Here is a 17,693-nt window from a genome sequence, read left to right on the forward strand (position 1 = left end):
AGGTACAGAATCGGGTTCAAACCGATGCAGTCAGGTCCCAGGGTCTGAGACTGCAACCACTTGGCTCTGGTGCCGTAACTAACAGGATCAAGGCAAACACTAAGAAAGCAGGTTTCCTTCAACCCCGCACAGCATCTGCCACTGTTCAAGCACAAAGCAGGCAGGTGCTCAGTAATTAAACTATGATCTGTGGTCAGGAGGCCTCTGTAGGATTTCCACTTCTTCATCCAGCTACATCCTCATCGGCCTCCTCACCACCGTCACTGTCAACATCGGCCTCACTGTCGGGACGGGAAGCACGGCTGAGTACGGTCTGAGTGGCCCAGGCCTGTATTAGGCCCTGCACAAGCTGTGGCCGAGGAGCTCTTGGCGTCTGGGCAGACCACCCAGCAGGCTTCCCACCCACACGCTCCCTCTGAGCTCAGGAAGTGGAATCCAGAGAGAAGCTGGGGGGAGGAGGGCCCAGGAGGACGTGTCTGTCCCCCTGACTGTCATGGCAACAGCCCAGGGATGGGAGCGAGGAAGGGGTGTCCCCCCCCACCCCGAGCTCCCTGTCCTCCACACATTTCCACCCTGAATTCCCCGCCTTGGGAAGGAAAGAGCCAGGACTGCGCCCGGCACACCCAATTAGGGAGGAAAGGCATCTAGGAGGCAGAGAACATGAGTCAGCAGAAGGGGGCGGCTGATTTTTAAGAAAAACGGATGTGATTATGTGATTCAGTGGAGCTGAGTGCCGGGAGCTGACACAGGGCTGCCTTTCCTGGGTACTGGGCATGGTGTGAGGCTCACGGGTCGGGGAAGAGCCGAACGCCGCTGACGGACCCAAGCACTTGCTGGTCCAAAAAGACAAAGTCACTGAACTCAGGATCCCTGAAGAAAAGCTTTAAAAAAAATACAGGTTATTTACCCTCGCCAGGACTTGGTAGGACACCATGAACAGTCGTTTGCTTTTTGTGTGGGGCACTGAGTTCACAAAGCCTCCCAAGTCTTCAAGTGTATCATGAGCCATGAGAATCAAAACAGTGTGAGCTGGCATAAGAATAAAGAGGAAACTTAATCAAATAGAAAGTCCAAAACAAGACCTATTTATATCATAAAATGGGGGGAATTGGGGGCGGAAAAAGACAGATTGGGTAATAAGCAGTGCTGAGGCAACTAGTTTGCCATTCAAGATACATAATGCTTATACTCTACTTTCATACTTCCTACCAAGATATTTTGGACAGATTTAAAGGTTGTATGTATAAAGTGAATTTGCAAAAATTACGGAAAGAAAAAGTAAGTAAATATATAATCTTGGTTCAAGAAGTCCTTTCTAAAGGATGACCCTAAAAGCAAAAACCATAAAACATAAATCTCACTATATGACAGCTCTGAACTTTGTATATCAAAAACCACCACAAATGTTTAAATTTCAAGAACAATAAAATCAATAACAACCTGAGAGAAATTTCTTTAAGGCAAAAGATAGACAAAAAAAATCACAATCTTTAACATATAACGAGTCCATTAAGGAAAAAAAATGAACTCTTACTAGAAAATATATGAATGCCTCACTAGGTAAGCCACAGCAGATAAAGTCAGGAAAAACGTTCAACCCTTTGATTGAAAACAATCAAATACCACTTTTGTCTTCCAGGTTGGCCAATATTTTTTAGAGAAATTCATACCCAATATACATGAGGAAATAGGGACAAGCACTCCAAACACTGAATCAGGATGATTTGGGGAAGAGCAATGATACAGTTTGTATTCAAAGTGTTAAACATGCACTTCTTCTCTGACCGAGCAGTTCCAGGTAGAAATTTATCCTCATGGAACCCTGACAATGGCACAAAGATCAATTTAGAAGGACACTCAGAACAACAAAGCTTAGGGTGCAAAAATCTACAAACAGCCCAAATGTCCAAATTTAAAGGCCTTACATACTGAGTCCTGGTACATCCACAGATAACAACAGTCTACAGCCATGCAGAACTACGGAGTAGAAGACAATTTAATATATTAAGTATAAAGTAGTGTGATTGCATATTACAGAAACATATACTCATAGTAAAATGTGTACAAGGTGATACTCTGGGGTGTTCTTCACTCAGGCTGGAAGGATTAACTGTTGCATTTTCTTCTAACTTTTCTACAATGAACAGGCACTGTCTTTGTACATGAAAAACAACAAAAAGATAGCTGAATCAGGAACGGAAGCGCCAGATTGGGAGCTGGGTTTATACCTTAACAACCAGCTTGCCCTTGGTCCATAATGCTTCCCTAGACCCACTCATTTGTTCTAGGGCAAACTTCACCCCAGAGTCTGGTCAGCTGTATCACTGAGAAATAAAAGCCACTGTCCCCAACCCAAAACCTCCCAGCCAAGTCACTATTTGCTAGTTATGAACCAAACCTGAGGGGCCTTTGGGCTGTAAGGAAGTGTTACTGCTAAGAAAAAAAACGTAATTCTGCAACTAGCTCTCTAGAGCCCCAGACACACACACAGCCCGAGAAAGATAATAACCTCTTGGCACTGACCAGGTCATATTCCAGCTTTCCCGTATCCAAGGGGCACTGATAAACTGGAGAGCATCAGGGCAAGTGACCGAGACAGTGAGAGGTCTGGAAATGGTCACGAGGGGGGACTGGTGTGGGGAAGTAGGTGTGATCACCCTGGGGCGGTGGAGGGAAGGCTGTTTTGTGGAGGTGGGAGGGCACCTGTTGTGCAGGATCCAGAGCTGCCCACCCAGGGCTGGGCCTTGGTGTGCCTGAGCAGAGGAAGACGCTGCAGATCACATTCCAACACCAGAAGGGATGGGAGAGGCAGCAGAGCCCCCACCGAGTGCATGTGGGCAAGCACAAATTATCCCAGGGCCACAATAATAACCATAGGTGTGCGCAGAAACACCGAGAGGTCCCAGAGAGAACATGAGTGCCTGTGTGCAGCAGGGAAACCCAGAGAGCAAGCACGCTTTGAGTAGGCAAGATTAACAATGACAGGGAGGAAATCAACAGGATGAGACATAATTGCCAAATATAGTTCGGAAGGAAAATTAACTCCCCTCAGCACAGCAAGGAGAGGGAGTGGCCAGAGAGATGCTGGTTCAAAGGAAAAAGGGAAAACCCTGGGGACATGAACCTGAATATAAATGGCTCTAGGAAAAGGAGAAAGCTGTTCTTGGGGAGGAGACAGGAGTTTTATCTATCACCTTTGGCGTCATTAACAAGCTGGCTGTGGGGACCCAGTTCTATGACCGGCTCATACTTCATTGGAATTTTAACTGTGACATCTAGCTATCTCTCTGGTCCAGAGTCCATCTGGACCACTGGCATCCTAATTTTTCCTCACCCCACATGGCCCTGTATTGAAACAGGGCCGACCTCCCTCCTGATCCTACACGTGGGTGACGCATATAGCCTGGTGGCTTAACCCTCAAAGGCCCCTGATCAGCTCCTTTCTTGAGGCTCACAACAGGTCTCCAAGGAGAGCCAAAGATGCCCTTGAATTGCTGAGGTCAAACCAAACCTGAGTTCAATGATCGCCAAGGAGCGATTGAAATCTTGTAAAGACATGAGTATTTTTAAGGAAAAATAAAAGGAAAAGGAAGGCTTATACAGAGCCAAATGGCCACCTGAGCAGCAGGCAGCTGGTATAGAACAACCTGGGGATGATGTACCCACAGAGTGGACCCAGCACAAGACAGGGTCTCACCGTGATGCGATGGAGTGGGGTAGGGCAGGATTTGGGGCATCCTGAGGGGGCTCCCACCAGCACTGCATGGGCCAGCACACCTGCCAGCAGCCTCTTGGGGGATTGAGGGTAAACAGAAGCCAAATTCTGGGCAGCATCGGTAGCTAAAGGCAGCCAGGGCTGCACAGGCAGGTGCCCTGCCAGAAGGACTTAGGGAAAACCAAGTTGGAAAGGGTCAGGTGGGCGTTTGGCCTGTGTGGGGTGGCAGACCTTCCTTCTAGCCTCCCTCTGAGTAGGGGAGTATTTGAAGAAAACATAAAGCCGCCCATTGGCCATTTATGCAGCACCAAGTCCTTAGCACAAGTAGGCAAGAAGTCTGGCATGCCCAGTCCTGGGGAATTTCCCTAACAGTGACCTACACAGCACTTCCTGCATGCAAGGCATTCCTCCAAGCACTTCTAAAAAACGAACTTGCCTATTAAAATGGGCAAAGGGTCTGAATAGACATTTCCTCAGACAAGACATACAAATGGCCAATAAGCACATGAAAAGAGACTTGCCATCACTAGCCATCAGGGAAATGAAAACCAAAACCACAAGGAGCTATGACTGCATACCCACGAGGATGGCTAGAATCAAAAAAGGCAAACGTTAACAAGTACTGTGGAGGATATGGGTAAAGTGGGCCCCTCACGCATTCCTGGTGGGAATGAAAAATGGTGCAGTCACTTTGGGAAACAGTATGGCAATTCCTCAAAAAGTTAAACATGAAGGTCCCATACGACCCCGAAATGCCACTCCTGGATATATACCCAAGAGAAACAGCACATGGCCACACAAAAACCTACACACGAACGTTCACAGAAGCATTATTCATAATAGCAAAAAAAAAGGCAACCCAAATGTTCATCAACTGTCCATGAATGGGTAAATAAAACATGGTATATCCATGTAATGGAATATGCTCAGCCATAAAAAGGATGAGGTTCTGATACACGCTACTTCATGGATGAACCTGGAAACCAGTAAGCTGAATGAAAGAAGCCAGTCACATAAAAACCCACATGATATATGAGTCCACTTACATTAAATGCCCAGAATAAGCAAATCTACAGACAGAAAGTAGATTAGTGGCTGCCTAGGGCTGGGAAAGGGGATGGGTGGGTGGGAGGAAATGGGGAGTGCCAGCTAATGAGTACAGCATTTCTTTTTGGGGTGATGTAAATTGATTGTGGAGATGGTTGCACAACTGAGCATACTAAACACCATTGAACTGTATACTTTAAATGGTGCACTATATATAATGTATGTGAACTATGTGAATTATACCTCAATAAAGCTGTCTTTAAAAAGAACTAAATTAACCCTCATATCCCTTTGAAGTAGGCACTGACATCAGCCCCCTTTCACAGATGAGGAAACTGAGGCACAAAGAGTAACCTGCCCCCAGTCACTTGGAAAGTGGCAGAGCCAGGATGTGAACCCAGGCAGTGTGTGCCCAGTGGACACACTCAAACTTTGCTGGAAACTGCTTGTAGCCCGAGATAGGGCACCTGTCCCTCTCACCTGCAACATGGAGGGGACAAAGGGGAGCTGGTTCCACCCTCTCTGTCCTTTCTAAAGGGTGTTCCTTTCCCTGCTGTGGATGGTGTCCTCACCCAAAGGTCTGGGGTCAAGGTCAGGCAGGGCGTAAGCCCTGCAATGTCTTCTCAAGGCAATAACTCACTGCTGCTGGGCACAGACCAAACGCCGTGGCTCTGTCTGAGGCTCTGTCTGTTCTCATGCTTCAGAAATGAGCAGGTCTAATTCTTGGGCTCACCAGCCATTCCTAACTGCTCCAACCCAATGCTCAACCTTCCCTTGGGAAGCACAGTGCCTCTGCCCTTCTCCTGCCAGGCAGCTCCCTTTCCCAGCCCCCAAAGACAATCCGCTTTATGTCCTCTCTGCCTCGCTGCCCGTCTCCAGGCTTTCTCTCTATTCACACGCCGTTTCCTCAGACACTGCATTTTTTCCTATAACATCATGTCTGATCCAGACTCTCCTAAAAGCACCCTTTCACGCCTCAAAGCTTCCCAGGGTGTTGCTCCCCGCTGGGCTGGACCCGCACCGAGGCCCCTCCTCTGTCTCCAGCAAGTGGGGGCACCCCAGCCCCTCCCCCACATCTCATTTAAGGAGTCACAATACACATTTTCCTATCAAAAGTAACCCCTTGTACCTCAGCCACAGATCCTTCCAGAAAGCAGACAAGATACCCTCATTCAGCAATACATAAAATAATTAAGATGTACTCAACACTTAAAAACATTTGCATCCCATTACTGTCCTTTAATATAATAGTCTCCCACCTTCTACTTCTTGTTGACCTTCAAAATCGTACCTTTTCTATCACCTTTTCGGAGGGGGACAAGAGGTAGTTTTCCACAAGTACTATTAAAGGGCAGTCCCCAAGCAATACAAACAAGACTCTGCACTGCAAGGCAACTGGAAGCTGACCTTCTGGAACCTTCCAAAGTGACAATGAGGACATGATGGACGGGGACATTTCCTGGCTCCAGTTTTCAAGCTGAGGCAAGCACTGTCTTCCTCAGCTCCACAGAAAGGCCTGAGAGTTCAGCTTTGGAAATAAAACACAGGGAAACCAGGGAGGAGACGTGGAGGGGAAGGGGGGAGCTCAGGAGGAAGCCCCCTGCCATCACAGTGGCCCCTTCCACAGTTCATAGAATCACATAGCTAGTAGACTCTAGAAATCATCCAATTTGACTTTCTGGAGCAAAAGACAGGGCCGTTGAGACCCAGGGACATAAGGGACCTATCAAAGGCCGCCTGGCTAATTGGTGGGCAGGTGGGTCAAAACTCAGGGCTGCTTCCTGACCCCAAAGGGGCTCTTCCCACCCCATGGGACTACCCACCCTGGTCAAGTAGCACCTGCTCCACCGTGCTGTGCACAGTGCTTTGCAGGGCCGCTTGCCTGTGTGGACCAGGGTCTGAAAGGCTCTGGCCTCTTCTCCAAGAACAACAGAGCCCTCACCAGCACCAAGAAGCGATGCGCTTGGTTAACCAAATAAGATGATGAGACCCACAGGCAGCTTTCCCAGGCGTCTAAGAAGCTTCCACAATCTGAGAGACATTGAAGAAAGGGCCACCCAGCCTGTCCGTGGAGCCTCCACACTGTCAGTTCATGTTTGTTTTGTTCATGAGAAAAAAATCTCCGACAGCTCAGGAGGGAGACATGAGGTCCCTTCCTCTGAGGCTTTGGAGATGGTGAGCACCTCCCCCCTATGGCCTTCCAGGCTCTGCTCCATAGCTCACAGGGCAGCCAAGGGCAGTGAGCAACATCACAGGCTGCCCAGCACCTCTAGAACCTCACCGCAGCCTGTTGTCTCTGGGGGCTGCAGCCACGGGAAATGTCCGAGGCGTGTGTCACCGCCCCTGGGGGAAAGATGAGTCAGTGTGCAGGCCTCACTTCTGCCTGCCTTCTTTCCTTCTGAGGCCTCCCGATTGTGTTTGTTAAGCTGGTTTTTAAATTAACTCTGGCACACACGAGTGGGAGCATTTATCAAATCCTCCAGACTTCAGCCGGGATCTGTCCAGCTCCAGAAACCCTGTGGACAAGGACACCATCTCAGCAGGGACATGGCTTTATTTCCTGACATCAGCTCTGAGAAGGAAAATATTTAACTGGTCAGCAGGATGCCCTGGGGAGGTGTACAAAAGTGGCACCAACCTAGAGGGTCTTTGGAGACCTCCGCAGAACTATCTCCAATTCATACCCTCCCATCCAAAGCTCAAAGGTTTTCTCAAAAGCCTTGAACTTACTGAATCAATCTCAACACACCTCTGGTCCACCCAAATGAATAAGCTCAAGTTCACAAGTTCTTCATTCTCTTTCCCTGGACCCTCCCGTGTGCCATGTTGTCACCCTTGAGAAGCTCATGTGGGAAGAGGGCAGGAGACCCAAGAACATGGTGGTGTGGTGGTGGGTGGGGTCTGTGATAACAGACTGAGAGCTTTCAGCCTCACCAGGGCCTGGTGCACTGGGCCCCTCAGGCACGCCCACCACATCTCCCCCTCCCACCCCGGGAAGAATGCTGGGAGCATCTCACAAAAGCCACCCACTGTGTTGGGTTCTAGAAATACAAAGACTGCCCTCAGGTGGTTCACAGTCTCCTAGACAGACACAAACACAAAGTGCTGCCAGTCAGGGAGGAAGCAGGCACTAGGGGAAAACAGAGGAGGAAGTTTTTTCTAACAGTTTTCCTTGGTAGTGCTTTTATCTCCTTACCCCACTTGAATTTTCCTAACATCCATATATTTTTGGAAAACATCAAACACTACAGAAACATAGGCATGTTGTACACTAAAAGTAACTTCTATCCCTCTAAATACCTTAATGCAGTCATCCATCTAAGTGATAATCAGACTTGACCTTTTTCTAAGTAAGCATATGTATGTTTCTTAAAAAAAGACATTAAAAACTTACCATAAAGCTCATAATACTTTAAATCCTGCTTGTTTTTCCTTACTGCTTCCAAGACAAAAAAGCATAATACACACTCTCTCAATAGCTGAATCATACACATTTCACTTTGTGGCTATATTAGAATTTATTTAGTCTATTGTTGGACATGTTCTTTGCTCCTCGCTGTGGGCTCTCTGGATTTTGATGCTTCAATTAACTTTGTAGCTTCCTTGTGATCTTTCCCTATATTCTAGCTCCACTTTCATCTTATCCTGTTGCCTTTTAATCTCAAACTGTCCTCTACTGAGGAATGCTGGCTTCAGTTGGACAAAGTATGTGTCTTCTTATAATTTGTGTGTGTCAATTTCTTGACATTTGCTCCCAGATCCTGCAGTATAATCATTTTCAGAGGCGGGCTCTTTCAAATGCAGTTGATTCTTGTTATTCATGGTAGTTATATTCTATTAAGTTGTTGGGAACACTCAATTAGCAAACACTGAACCACTGCTCCTAAAGGAAATACTGGGTTAGGTGCCTATGAGCTTCTGGTCACAACGTTTTCACAGATGAATATGTAACCTTGTTTTATGTATATTTCTGTTTAAAGACACCTTCTTTAATACATACTGTTAATCATTAGCATTGAACTTATGGCTAATGCCATTATAATTCACACCTGAAGGAAGCTTATTCGACACACATATTTTCTCTATAAGGCACATCCCAGCCTTCTTGTGCTCAGAAACACTAGACAGCACTTAAGCATACACTTGGAGGCCATTTTTAATATTGAAATCACCACAGTGTTAAATATGGAAATATTTAAAATTGAAATCACCACAAAAGCACAAAAATTCAAAAAAATGTGACACCATGTAGACTGCAAAAGGGTCACTTGTTTGCAGCATGAGAGCTGAACTAAGAAGGTGGAGTTCTGCCTTGGTCACCCTCAGCTGGGATTGTGCACACTGGATCTCAAAGTCTTCACTGTTCTACCGATTGTTTGAGGCATTACAAATAAATTTTAGTGAATAGGTAAATTCGCAAATATGGAATCCACAAATAATGAAAGTCAAAAATACTATTCTTTTTCCTTGGTTCTGCTCTATTTTTGCTAGGTGTCCTGTTTTCCCTTTACTTATCTTCAAAAGGGCAGGATCTGTACAAGCTTAATATCTGTTTACAGACAGAGTAGGTCCCATCTTGGTCCAGTTTTGCAGAGGTACAAACACCTGCTCATCTCCATGGTGGGGATAGGTTAATGGCCATTTCCAAGGGTCTACCTGGCTCATACCTGCTTATCCCAAGGGGTATATTCCTTTAGACCCACTGCCTGTTTCCTGGAACTCTGAATAAATGAATAATGTGATAAACTGCAATGTCTAGCATGTGTGGCTACTCCTCTCCAGGGGAGATGGCACCTCACAGAACATTCTGCCTCTCTTAGAATGTACTTTTCCTCCTCTGCACCCTCCCAACATCTTACTCACCAACACTCACACACACACACACATACACACATTCACAGCCTCTCTGGGATTGGTGAGGTTTGCCTAATGTAGTGGGTTGAATAGTCCCCAAAAGATAAGCCCATGTTCTAATTCCTGGTGCTTGTGAATGTGAGCTTATTTAGAAACAGGGTCTTTGCAGATGTAATTAGGTTAAGGATCTTGATATGAGATCATCCTGTATTTACTGTGGGCCCTAAATTCAATGACAGGTGTCCTTACAAGAAACAGAAAAGGAGAAGACAGAGACACACAGAAGGGAAAGCCATGTGAAGATGGAGGCAGAGACTGGAATGATGTGTCTACAAGCCAAGGAACATCAAAAGTTGCCAACAGCCACCAGAAGCCAGGAGAGAGCCATGGCAAGAATTCTCCCTCAGAGCCTCTGGAAGGAAATAACCTTGATGTCAGACTTCTGGCCTCCTGAACTATGAGAAAATAAAGTCCTGTTGTTTAAGTCACCCAGTTTGTGGTAATTTGTTGTGGCAGTCCTGGGAAACTCATATATCTAGATAGAAGAAGATGTAGGAAGTGGGAGGAAAGGAAAGGAATTCTGCTCTTCCCACCTCAAGGGGCAGCACCTAAAGGGATTCTGGGTTTTCTCACTGATATAGATGCTAAGGTTCTGAGTGAGGGGACAGCCAATGGGGAAGCATCATTCTGCCCTCATTCAAGCACTTGCATGAATTAAAACCAGGCCAGAAGTTACAAAGGACAGAGGAGAAAAGGGCAATGACAGATTGAGAGAAAATAATGGTGCCATGTATAACAAAGGATTGGTATCCAGAATATATAAAGAACTCCAACAAATAAATAAGAAAAAGACAACCAATCAGGACACACACATGCACACATACACACTATGAATATGCATGTTACAGAAAAGGAAACCTGAATAGCCAATAAACATATGAAAAGATGCTCAACCCCACTAAAAACCAGGCTTATGCAAATTAAAGTAATGAAAATGCAAATTTAAACAATACACCCATTGGACTGGCAAAAATGTACAAGTCTGACAACATCAAGTGTTAGCTACAATGGGGTGGGGGTGGGGGGGAATGAAAACTCCCATGTAGAGCTGGTGGGAATTGATGCAATCATCTTGGACTGCAATCTGACAGTATCTAGTAGAGTTGGAAATAGCCAAACAGTTACAGTTCTTAGTGTCTATCCTAGAGAAATCTCACACGTGACCTCTAGAAGGACAGACAAAGCTGCTTATTACAGCAATGTTTTTAATAAAAAAAAATCTGGGGGAAAGGCTGACTGGCCATCAAATGGAAATGGATAAATAAACCGTAGCTTGTTTATACAGTGTCACATCATATAACCCTGAAAATGAATGCAGGATGGCCCCATGAAGCAACATGGATCTATCTCAAAACCGCAGCAAGTTACAAAATGACACATCTGGTGGGACTGCATTTAGATAAACTCATTTACTCATAAAACAACACTCTGTATGGTGCAGATTCACATATGTAGTAAAAGTTGAAAAGATACAGAAAGATAAATTGACTTTACTATTTGTCTCTGGGAGGAAAGGAGTTTAATGGAACTAAACAGGAGAATGATAAGTACTTCAAGGTACTACATCAGCAATGTTCTCTTATTTTTAAAAAAAAGTAAAAAAGAAAGGCATGAAGAGAAAACATGCAAGCATGTGACTATCATATGAAGATGACTATCATAATTTCCTGGAAAGTGGGAGGATAAAGTGTTCTGAGTTTGCAGAAGAAAAAGACTTCCACCATGGGGAGGCTCCCTGTAGAAGGTGGCACTAGATCCTTGAAAGATGGATGGTGGGGTTTGGAGATGGGTTTGAGAAGGTTTTCCATACCCATCCTAGGCCTGCTCTCTTGGGCACTCTGGGCCAGTGTCATTTGCTGTTTACTATGAATTTGCTATGTAAAATATATTCATATTTTACTATGAATATTTGCTATGAATAATGTCTCAATTTCTCAAATTTTAATTTGAAGGAGTTGAACATTATATTTACCTTTCAAAGCAAACTACCAAGGTGGTATCTATGTAGCTGTGTATTGTCTGATCAATACCCAGGGGCTGGACAACTGTAAACCCCTTCCCAGAATCCCTTGCAGCTAGGCTTTGTGCATGATTTGGGCTCTGTCAATTATTTGTGTGAATCCCTGGAGAGCTAGCCAGGATGCAGAGCATCCTTTCATCAGGTAGGCTGTACCAGAGAGGTGTGCTTCTGGAGCTGGCAGCAATGGTCCACTGCAACTTACTGCCTGGCAGAGGCAGCAGCTCCCTTGGTAGCTTTTTCTGGGGGTGGTTTGGGGACTGCTGAAAGTCCTCCTGGAGTCTTTCACCCCTCCTAACAGCTATGAGTGTTACCTAAACTATTTAACGAATCCCTTTCTGTTTGAGTTAGTGGATTCTGTTACTTGCAGCTAAGAACCCTGACCAATACTTTTTATCAAGTCTGTGGCCTTTGATTACATTTTGTTCCTGTGAGCCCACAACCCGAGCTAAGATTTCTTACCACTATGATCAAACCACATCTGACAAATAAATGAACCAGCGAATGAATGATTCACATTTATGATGTATAGTAGAAAGAAAATTTAGGGAACATCCAAAATAATATTAGGCCAGGGTTTTGCAAACTATTTTTACAGTAAAGGACCAGACAGTAAATATTTTTGGCTTTGTTGGCCATATAGTTTCAGTCACAGTGACTCAACTCTGCCGTTGTCTTATGAAAGCACCCATGGACAGTATATAAATAAGTAGGTGTGGCCATGTTCCAATAAAACTTTATTTACCAAAACAGGTGGCTGATTAGATTTTGCCATGGACCATAGTTTGCCTACCACTCCTACCATAGGCTTAAAATACAAAAAAACAATGACCAAAGTGACTCCCCCAACCTGTGGAGAAGTCGGGAGAAGTTGGCCATATCAGGCCGACATATTGGGCATCTATGTCTGGTTCTCCACTGAATGAGCCATAAATTTAATCCAATTATCTCCATGTTTGCACAGGGCTCCCCTGCCCCCCAATTCCTGACTTTCTCTTTTCTCATAAGATGTATAATCTGGAAACAGTCATAACTAGGGAGATAATACCCACATGTCCTTCACATTTTTTTTTCTTTGCAACAGCATAAATCACTTTTTTTTTTGAGCATTTAGGATTCTTTTCTCTCAACTGGCTGAGATATACAGAATTTCCATTTCAGCCTTTAATTAAAATGCAATTAAAATGCATATGGAAACTTAAACTGATACAGACATTAGTGTTTATATTATAAAATGCTTTGATATACTTTAACATATGGTAATAATAACTAAACAAATTTGACACTTACAGGATAACTTCTGCCCCAGAATCACAGAATTTGGAGAATGTCACAAATACCAAATGTACTACAGCTCTACCTAACCTCCTGAGTATAAATATGTGTGATGGAGTCACATGGGCCTTGGTCCAAATTCCATTGCTCCTATTATCTAGATGAGTGACCGTGAGCACATGACTTCTTTCTGAGCCTCAGTTTCCTCAGTTTTAAATGAGATCAGTATGGGGTTAGAGTGACAAGTGAGATAACCTGCTTGTCAAGGGCAGGGGTCCCAGGAAGTACTCAGTAAAGGGTCAGTGCTGTGACGATGATGCTGCTGATAACAGAACACAGTGTGTTTTGAAATGTCAGTGCCCAAATGGCAAATCAATGTTCAGAACCAAGCCCACAGCATCTGGGGTATTCAGCTGTGTTAACTCTGAGGCAGGTCTCTAATTTCACAATTTTACTTTCTGTGATAAATGCTCATGCAAACTTCTGTCCTCAGGATACAAAATGCAAATGGATTCACCCAGGCACAAATCCTAGTACCAAGACTCAGGTACGACTGCCCCATCTCACCTACGTAGCGGTAGGCCGTCCCACCTCTGCAATGAACCACCTGTGGGATCACAGACAAGCCAGGTCACATTGCTGGGCCAGGAAGTGTGGCCCACTTTGCACTCTGAGGTGCATCCGAATCACGGAGAGAATCTTGTTAAATGCAGGTTCTGAGTCAGAGGGTCTGAGGGAGGGCCAAATAATTTGCATAGCTGACAAGCTCCCAGGTTAAGGCTGATGCATCCCGAGACCACTCCAGGAACCTAGATCTCTTGGTTCCCCACACCCCCAGACCAGCATGCTTTGGCCAGAACACCAGGGCATGACTGCCCACCATTCATTCATTTCTTCTTCCTTCTCTTCAACCCACTTCCCTCTATCTTTGGACTGCCTGCTTTCTACCCCACCCACGGGCTTTGGGGGAGAGAGGAGTCCCTCAGTTCCTGAAGAACCAGAGATAGTGTGGCAGTTCTCTATCAGCAGCATGAGCAGGGCAGGGGGTTGGTGGGAAATGGGGGATGGGAAGAGGGGGAGACCAGATTCCAGGGAACCAAAAAAACTTTGAGGGACAAATCCCGTTTCTCCTTAACATGGAGTCCTCGCCCACACCCCACTCTCCGTGCAGAAGCCAGGGACAAGAGATGATATCACAAACACCAAGGAACTCCCACATCTCCATAGATTTATAATCAAACCATCTCAGCAGGAAAAATTATTCTGGATGATTCCCTCCTACATCCACCTGCCAGCTGGGAGTATTCTTTTCTCAACCCAAAAATGTCCCTAAGCCTTTGTGTGCCACCATTCACACACATCAGGCTCCAGAGACCTCCAGAAAAGCCCAGAGAGGCAGCTGGCTGCCTAAAGGACAAGCCTGGGGTGGGTAGTGGAGGGGGAAAAGCCAGCTTCCTGGGACCAGGCAGACAAGAGTGACCTGAGCTGACCCCCAGAAGTCCAGGAGGCAGGAGGCGGCTTTTGGGAACTCTGTTGCTGCTGGTAAAACACTTAACGACTTAACACCATGCCCTCCCATTTCCGAGTGGACACTCAAAACAAGACACCTGACCACACAGCTCCCCAGAATTCTGGCCCATACAGGAGGTATGAGTTCTGCCTCGGGAAAGCCCCCAGAATGGGGTGCTTCCCCAAGACCTCGGGTGCTATGCCTCGCCAGCCCCACACAGTCAGCAGGGCTGCTTTCCCACAGTGAGACCCCAGCCCAGCCCCACCTGGAGGCACTCATGGTGATCCGGGGCCTGGGCCTGGCACAACGCAGTCCTGCCAAGTGGGAGAATTTGACTCTGACTCTGAAATGGCCTTTGGGCAGCAGGCCCTGGCTGTCATGTCAGGACTGTGGTTCCAACCTCTCACTCCACAGAATAAAGCCCACATGGGAAATCCTGCCCTTGCACAGGCCAAGTCGCCTCCTTGAAATCTCCCATCTCCAGAACCTGACGGGATGCTGCACTAAGTTCAGAAGCTAGCCAGACCAGGGTGTCGTAGGGGCGAACATTTGACCCAGATGTGCCAAGAGAACTTTCATCCGGCTGGCACGAGCACCCTCAACTGTGCCAGTTTCTACATGTCAGCCTGTTTGCCTGGTGGTTCTGACCCTATTGCTACATCCAAGGCCATGCCAGGCCCTCTCTGCCTCGGGGAACATTTTCCAGAGCCCCTCAGTGAGTGGAGCTCCCTTCTGGGCTCAGCAACGGCACTTCATGTCGGAGCTTCTCACCCGTCCAGCAGAGCCAGCTCGGTACCGTCAATCATTTGCAGTCATCTATTTTTCATCGTGGTAAAATACACGTAATGTGAAATCTACTGTCTTAACCACTTCTTAGTGTTCAGGTCAGTCATTAACTACATTCACATTGCTGTGCGACCATTACGACCATCCAGCTCCACAGCTTTTTCACCACACCCAACTGACACATGAACCCCTCACTTTCCCCTTTCTCCCCAGCATCTGGCAACCACCATTCTATTCTCTGCCAAATAATCTGACTACTCTAGGTAGTCCTTATATATGCCGTCATACAGTGTTCGTTCTCCTGTGTCTGGCTTATTTCACTTTGTTTGAAGTCTTCAAGGTTCATCCATGTCACAGCACGTGTCAGAATTTCCTTCCTTTTAAAGGCTGAAAAATATCCCATTATACATATACACCACATTTTGTTTAGCCATTCAGCCATCAGTGGACACTTGAGTTGCTTCCTTCCACCTTTTGGCTATTGTGAATAATGCTGCTATGAACAGGGGTGTACAAAGATCTTTTCAAGCCTCTGCTTTCAATTCTCTTGAGTATGTGCCTTTTCAATTACTTTTTAACTTGTTCCTGACAGGTAACATTTGTCAGGAAATTGCTCAGATAAGTGTACTGCTCATGGAATTTCCACAAACTGAACATGTCCATGTAATCAGCACCCAGATCAAGAAGCAAAACACTACCCCCCTCCCTAGAAGCCCCTTCATGTTACCACTCCCACAGTCACCAGCCTTTACCTGACCAGGGTAACCGATATTCTTACTTCTATCAGCACACATTAGCTTTGCCTGTGTTTAGACTTCACAAACATGGAATCATATAGTGTATGCCTGGCTTCTCTCACTCAACATGCTTGTGATTATGCAAGGTCAATACAGTTGTGGATTATTCACACTCACTCTTGTATGGCATTCTCCTCTATATCATAATTTATTTCTCTATTCTTTGCTGATGGACGTTTATGGCCAGTGTCCAGACTGGGATTATTACAGATAGTGTTGCTATGAACATGCTAACACATGTCTCTTGGTAAGCAGATGTACACATTTCTGATAGGTATTACCTATAAATTGCTGGGTCATAGAGTGTACACACATCAGCCTTAGAAGATAAAGCCAAGGAGTCTTCCAAATGGTTGTACCGGTTTATGCTCCCACTAGCAGAGCATTTCACCAATACTTGATATTCCCTTTTTCATGTTAGCGCCCTGTGGCTTTACCTTGCATTTCCCCAATGACTAATGAAGTTGAGCACCTTGTCATGTTCATTATTTCCTCTTATGTTTTAGGGACAAGCCACAAACCCCCAACAAGGAGGCACAGCAGGGATCTGAATGCCTTACATAGCTGGGTCTCCAAGCCTCCTACCAGCCAGGGCTGAAGATGAAATCCTGGGTTGAGCTGTGTTTTACCAGAAGATGCTAAATTCTTCACTCACCTGGCCGGGTCACTGTCATGGACTCTGGGCTGCAACAGACACAGCTGATCTGCTCCTCAATCACTGTTTTGCTCATCACAGTGTCCCAAGGACCAGACCTTTTGCGAAGAGTGCCTGATGCAACAAGCCAACAGATGTAAGTGTGCAATTCTTAGGAACAAGATCCTCTTTGGAAAACATACCACAACAGTGCTGAATTCTGCAGTCAGTCAAGGAACTAAGAGTAACTCATGCCTGGTGTCACTTAAGAGTCCTGCCAACCCTGAGCTAGACCTGATCTAGTAGCCTGATTCAATCTAGCAATAATTTGTTGAGGCCCTACTATGTGGCAAGCAACAAGTGGGATGATGCTAGGGTTACAGACATGAAAGATGGCCCTAGTCCTCAGAGAGCTGACAGTCTACAAGAACATAACTATAATATAAGGCAGAATGTGATAAATACTGTAAGATATGAACATAATGCAAGCAGGACACCATGAATTTAACAGCAAGAAATCGTTTGGTTATAGAGAATCAAGAAGGCTTCATGGACGAAGAGGAAATAGACAGGGCATCTCAACAACTGGAAACTGGTAGGGCAGACAGGGGAATAGCATGAACTCAAGTGAAGAGGCTCAGGAAGCAGAGGCTGGCAGCAGAATGACAAAGGCAAAACCCACGAAGAAAGACACTGAAATGACATAAAAATTAACCTCTGGATAAAAAAAAAACTAAAAACATAATTAAAAGGTAAATACCACACTGGAAAATTTATTTGCATCATGAAGTAGACAAAGGTAATTATTTACTTGAATCCACACAATGAGCCATTAAAATGGTGATATTGAGCTACTTACTCATCAGTTTAGATCTTTACGTGACATATTGCTCAGCAGAAAGGGCAGGTTAGCAAGTGACACAGAGTAAAATGCATAACAAGATGTCTTGAAGGACTTTCATCAAAATGTGAGTGGTGATTATTTCTAGGTGGAAAGG

General features: G+C 45.5%; 1 protein-coding gene across 4 annotated transcripts in view; it reads right to left on the reverse strand.

Annotated features, from left to right (window-relative positions):
- Positions 1-17,693, reverse strand: part of NTN1 (netrin 1) — a 181,321-nt gene that overhangs the window by 88,926 nt on the left and 74,702 nt on the right. The gene's annotated exons all lie outside the window — the stretch shown is intronic.

This window comes from Manis javanica, chromosome 4, assembly GCF_040802235.1.
Source record: "Manis javanica isolate MJ-LG chromosome 4, MJ_LKY, whole genome shotgun sequence".
NCBI lineage: Eukaryota > Metazoa > Chordata > Mammalia > Pholidota > Manidae > Manis > Manis javanica.